The sequence below is a fragment of the Ovis aries genome, chromosome 16 (assembly GCF_016772045.2).
Source record: "Ovis aries strain OAR_USU_Benz2616 breed Rambouillet chromosome 16, ARS-UI_Ramb_v3.0, whole genome shotgun sequence".
Classification (NCBI taxonomy): Eukaryota; Metazoa; Chordata; class Mammalia; order Artiodactyla; family Bovidae; genus Ovis; species Ovis aries.
Window position 1 is genome coordinate 26,522,827 of NC_056069.1, and position 5,732 is coordinate 26,528,558.

General features: G+C 41.2%; 1 long non-coding RNA gene across 1 annotated transcript; it reads left to right on the forward strand.

Moving 5' to 3' along the window:
* The first annotated feature begins 1,206 nt into the window (after positions 1 to 1,206).
* LOC121816770 (uncharacterized) lies at positions 1,207 to 3,978 on the forward strand. Its single transcript, XR_006056454.2, has 2 exons — positions 1,207 to 1,396; positions 2,205 to 3,978. It is a non-coding gene; the product is annotated as an uncharacterized LOC121816770 (long non-coding RNA).
* The last annotated feature ends 1,754 nt before the right edge of the window (positions 3,979 to 5,732 follow it).

Below are 5,732 nucleotides of genomic sequence, written 5' to 3' on the forward strand. Positions count from 1 at the left end.
CAGAGGAGTAAGATGAATATCTTCAATCTGTAGGGAAGTTGGACTTAGGGAGCATATTCTCCAGTGGTAAACAGGAAATTTGAAAATGATTTTGTGTCTCCTGTTTTATTTTTAAATGTCATATATACTTAAAAAATCTTAAAATAGATGTTCTAGAAAGATGTATCAGCCTTGCCATTTGGCCTGAAATACCCAGCACCCTTTTTGGTCAGTGTGTACCTTTATGCTTTCTGTTCGTCTCTCCTTAAGAAAGATGCTTAGATAATGGAGGGCTTTTTTTTTTTTTTTTTTTTTTAAGGATAACAGGGTGAAAAGAATTATAAGAACTTATTTGTGGTTTCTAGATTCATCCTGGGTGTCAAAGTTGTGCAGTCCCAAGTCATTTGACATGGAATCTTTTGAAGAATAAATGTTTTAGTCTCTCAGGCTTCCCTAATAGCTCAGTTGGTAAAGAATCCACCTACAATTCAGGAGACCCTGGTTCGATTCCTGGGTCTGGAAGATCCTCTGGAGAAGGAATAGGCTACCCACTCCAGTATTCTTGGGCTTCCCTTGTCGCTTAGGTGGTAAAGAATCTGCCTGTAATGCAGGAGACCTGGGTTCAATCCCCAGGTTGGGAAAATCCCCTGGAGAAGGGAAAGGCTACCTACCCATTCCAATATTCTGGCCTGGGGAATTCTATGGACTGTAAAGTCTCTGGGGTCGCAAAGAGTCGGACACGACTGAGTGACCTTCACTTTCACTTTCGCTCTCTGCCTAGGAGGGACCAAATGCATTATACATTTCTTATGGAGACTTTATGAACTGAATATCTAAGTACAAGTATTTAATAAATAATTTGTATAATTTTGTATAATATCTGACAAATAATTACAACTGACAAAAATACTCAATTTGCTTGAATTATCCTCTGAGTTAATCTGAATTATCATAAGCTGAACTGCTGTCTCATATAATGAAATGAAATGAAGGGACCAGTATTGCCATGAGAGGAGACTCTTAAGATCAGGGGAAGAGAAACCAGAAAGGATCTGGTCACGTTAGGATCTTTATCATGTTAAGCAGGCATGGAGAAGGTCTGGGAAGAAGTAAAAGGCACATCCTGGAGAAAACCCCTACTGATTTACAGGCCCATGTTTGATTTAAAGATATATATTAAAAATAAAATCCATTCCATTCCAGAAGTCATGGAATTATCCATTTGAGAGCTAGGCTGGACTCCTAGCAACCATGATGTTCCATCAATGTACACATCATTTCCATTTTACAGTTGGACAAGCAAGATGAAGACAGTTGCCCAGGTTCATGTGGTTGACAAGTGGTAAAACCGAGATCATCACCCAGGTTTCCTGTGGCGGATACAGAATTCTTTCAGCTTGAACTCTTTTGCTTTCCTGTAAGTCAGGGTGTGTGGTCCGTGTCTTCTGAGTGGTGAAGCATTTTGTTTTTAAAAAACATTTGTGGAGATGTGGGTGGACCTAGAGTCTGTCATGTACAGAGTGAAGGTAAGTCAGAAAGAGAAAAGCAAATATCATATATTAGCAAATATATATGTAGAATCTAGAAAATGGTACAGATGAAACTATTTCTAGGGCAGGAGCAGAGATGCAGATGTAGAGAACGGGCTTGTAGACACAGAATGAAGAGGATGGTGGGATGAATTGGGAGATTAGGATTGACATCTACACTACCATGTGTGAAACAGTGGACAGTTGCTATAGAGCACAGGGAGCTCAGCTTGGTGCTCTGTGGTGACCTAGGCATGGGATGGGGGAAGGAAGTTCAAGAGGGAGGGGATATATGTATATATATGGCTGATTCGCTTCGTTGCACAACAGAGACTAACACAACATCGTAGAGCAACTATACCCCAATTTTTTTTTTAAGTAAGTAATGTAAGCATTTTAGATGGTGGAGATATCATGGTTACAACCAACATACTTATGAACACTTTTGAAAACTATCTTAGGCGTCTATATGCAGAGGCCAGTAGCTTCAGCAAATGAATCATTCAAGTCCTAATTTGGTGAAAATATTACAGTCCTATGGGGCATTTTTATATGGAATTCCCTGTAGAAGTCTAATTTTAAACAGCTGGGACTCATTTATTGCTGTAGTCTATTCTACTTCTTGAAAACACCGATATATATATATATATATATATATATATATATATATATACATTTTTTTTTTCCCCCACACAGAATTGGAACTTTCCAGAAAGTCTGAACACATTGCCCTACTTGAACTGATAGAATAGCAGCTGCCTGAGGACTCTGCTGGACTGCTGGGGCCTTCTGTCCTCCCTCCGTGTCCATGAGAGTGATGCTGTGATAAGTGCCAATTCAAGGTTGAGGGGCTGGCTGCCCTCCAGAATCCCATTGTTTATGCCCTTCCTTGTATTTAACGTTCTGTTTCCTTAATTACTGATGCTGAATCTGATCAAGAACCCAGGTGTGCCACCTCCTGCAGATCCATGTTGTCTTGAAGGTTCAGGAATCCACAGTCTAGTTGGAAAACAGTCGTAAAGGGAGAAGGAAGGAAATACTAGTTGCCTTGACTCAAAAATATGGCGAGAGAACTTTGTAACATAGAAAGGTTAAAAGATTGCAGCCACTTCTTTGATAGTTCTATTGTGGTTTGTTTTACACAATGCTGTTTGCTGTATGAAGACAATCCCTATCTATTAGAAGTGATAAGCAGAACAAGGCCCACCCTGACTCCCCACCTTTCTCTTATCAAACTGTATCTGATGAATGAATCAACAGGAAGTTTTGCTAGAAGAATTGGTGGCTGGGGTTTATACAGCAAACAGTGAGTGGTTTAGAAGTATCATAGGACCAAGCCTCAGCCTTGCCCCCCTGCAGTATGGTGGGGCCCAGGTCAAAAATAAGGCAAGTGTATGTCAAAAGCAAACCACTGGCTCTGGGGTTTTCTTTTGTTTTGTTCTCTGGGAAGTGTCCCTTGTCTGATATGATACATGGTGTTCCAGCTCAAACTGTCCAGGTGCACCGCTAAACTTTTCTACAGGGAGAGGAAATGATGGAGTACAACATAGCTACAATTTAATGCAAGCAAAGTGTCACTAATAAACTTCAAGGCTCAAAGTACAAAGGAATCCTTTTCAGGTGCTCTCTGCTGTTCTATTTTATTTCAGAACCCTGACTTTGAGGGCTTCCGTTTATCTGGATAGATCTACCGGTGCTGACTCATTCATTCCTCAGTTTAGAAAATCTTTATTGAGTCCTGTGCACTGTGCTGGGCACTCAGGACCCTGAGAATCTGATAATCATAGCTCCTGATGATATGGATATTGTAGAAAAGCTATTGCTTTTAACCTTAATCTACTTTCTAAACTGGTCTTTCTCCACCAGTTCTATAAGAGAATTAAGCTGTACAGAAAATGATTTGAGTGACAGTTTCTCAATTGTCTGAAGGATGAAAGTAGTCGGTACCATTCCAGATACACTGGAGATGAGTTAATTCATCACCTGCTATGCATACTTTAAATATTAGAGCTAAATGGACCTTTATTGATGAGGGTTTATTGGGTTTCTCAGAAGGAATAGGTCCTATCTTCTTCAAGCCCCTGCTACAACCTTTGTTAAAACTAGTACCAGGAGACATTCATAAGGATTAGGAGATTCATAACACCCTCCCTCCTCCATACACAACTGGCCTTGAGGAGAGAAAGAACAAATAAAAATCAGTATATTCTTCTAAAAAAAATAACCTGTAGTGTTGAACAAACTGGGTGACTATTTTATGAGTGAAGATGCTGTTCAGAGGTGATTGGTAATCAGAGAGTAAGATATATTGAAATTTGTCTGGGAAGGATGTGAAGCAGCTAGGAGTCTCTGTGGACTAAAGAAAGTTGAGGACCAGGCATTTAATAATATCTGTTGTGAACGTGCAGTGAACTAGCATCTCTTTAAATGTTTTTGAGAGCTGAAAATAAAGATTGGAATTCCCATTTTACTCATGATTTTAAAGACATTTCTCTTGGCCAGGACCACATGGATTTTGGTTTGAGTAGGGTTACATTCCTGTGAGTTCAGGTGTACCAGCTCTTGGTTTGATGAGGTGCCTGTGATCCAGTTCTTGGGTACTAGCTTTTATGGTATCAGTTTCCCTATCTCTTATATTTCAGATTATCTATCCTGGATCACCTCTTTATCTCTCCATTTACTCCTCTCGCAGTTTAGGATTCTCCAGAAAAGTAGTATATTCATATATAGATACACATGCACACATATATTAAAAGATGCTCACTCCTTGGAAGGAAAGTTATGACCAACCTAGACAGCATATTAAAAAGCAGAGACATTACTTTGCCAACAAAAGTCCCTCTGGTCAAGGCTATGGTCATGTATGGATGTGAGAGTTGGACTGTGAAGAAAGCTGAGTGCTGAAAAATTGATGCTTTTGAACTGTGGTGTTGGAGAAAGCTCTTGACAGTCCCTTGGACTGCAAAGAGATCCAGCCAGTCCATTCCAAAGGAGATCAGTCCTGGGTGTTCATTGGAAGGACTGATGCTAAAGCTGAAGTTCCAATACTTTGGCCACCTCACGCAAAGAGTTGACTCATTAGAAAAGACCCTGATGCTGGGAGGGGTTGGGGGCAGGAGGAGAGGGGATGACAGAGGATGAGATGGCTGGATGGCATCACTGACTCGATGGACGTGAGTCTGAGTGAACCCTGGGGGTTGGTGACGGACAGGGAGTCCTGCTGTGCTGTGATTCATGGGGTCGCAAAGGGTCAGACATGACTGAGCGACTGAACTGAACTGAACTGAACACACATACACACACACACATATATGTATATTCACACACATGCATATCCACACACATAATTATATAAATAAATAAATGTTAGTGTATTATATTATACATATATTTATGTATATTATGTAACTATAATAAGTATAGTGTTAGTCGCTCAGTCATGCCGGACTCTTTGCGACCCCATGGACTGCAGCCCACCAGGCTCCTCTGTCCATGAGATTTTCCAGGCAAGGATACTGGAGTGGGTTGCCATTTCCTTCCACAGGGGATCTTCCCAACCCAGGGATCGAACTCGTGTCTCCTGCACTGCAGGCAGATTCTTTACTGACTGAGCTACAATATATGTATACAAGAATTTCTGTTTGTATATATGGATACAGATATAGATGTATAGGTTTATTGTGGGGTTGGTGGTTCACACCATTATGGAGGCTGAGAAGAGCAGACCAGACCCAGGAGAGCCAATGGTGCCATTCCAGCCCGAGTCCAAAGGGCTGAGAAGCAGAAGAGCTGATGGTATAATTTCCAGTCCGGGGGCAGGAGAAGACTGAGATCCCAGCTGAAAGACAGTGAAGCAGAGAGAGAGTGAATTCTTCCTTACTTCTTTTTTGTTGCATTGAGGTCTAAAATGGATAGGATGGGGCCCATCCTCCTTGGAGACGGCAACCTCTTTACTCAGTCTACCAATTCAGATGCTAACCTCATCCAGAAACACCTTCAGACACACCTAGAATAATGCTTAACCAAATATTTGGACACAGTGTGGACAGGTGGACAAATAAAATTAACTGTCACACTAAGCCAGTTCTTTAAATGGCAGTTGCTGGGCTGCCCTGGTGGCTCAGTGATAAAGAATCCACCTGCCAATGAAAGAGACATGGCTTCCGTCTTTGATCAGGGAAGATCCCGCATGTTGTGGAGCAACTAAGCCTGTGAGCCACAGTT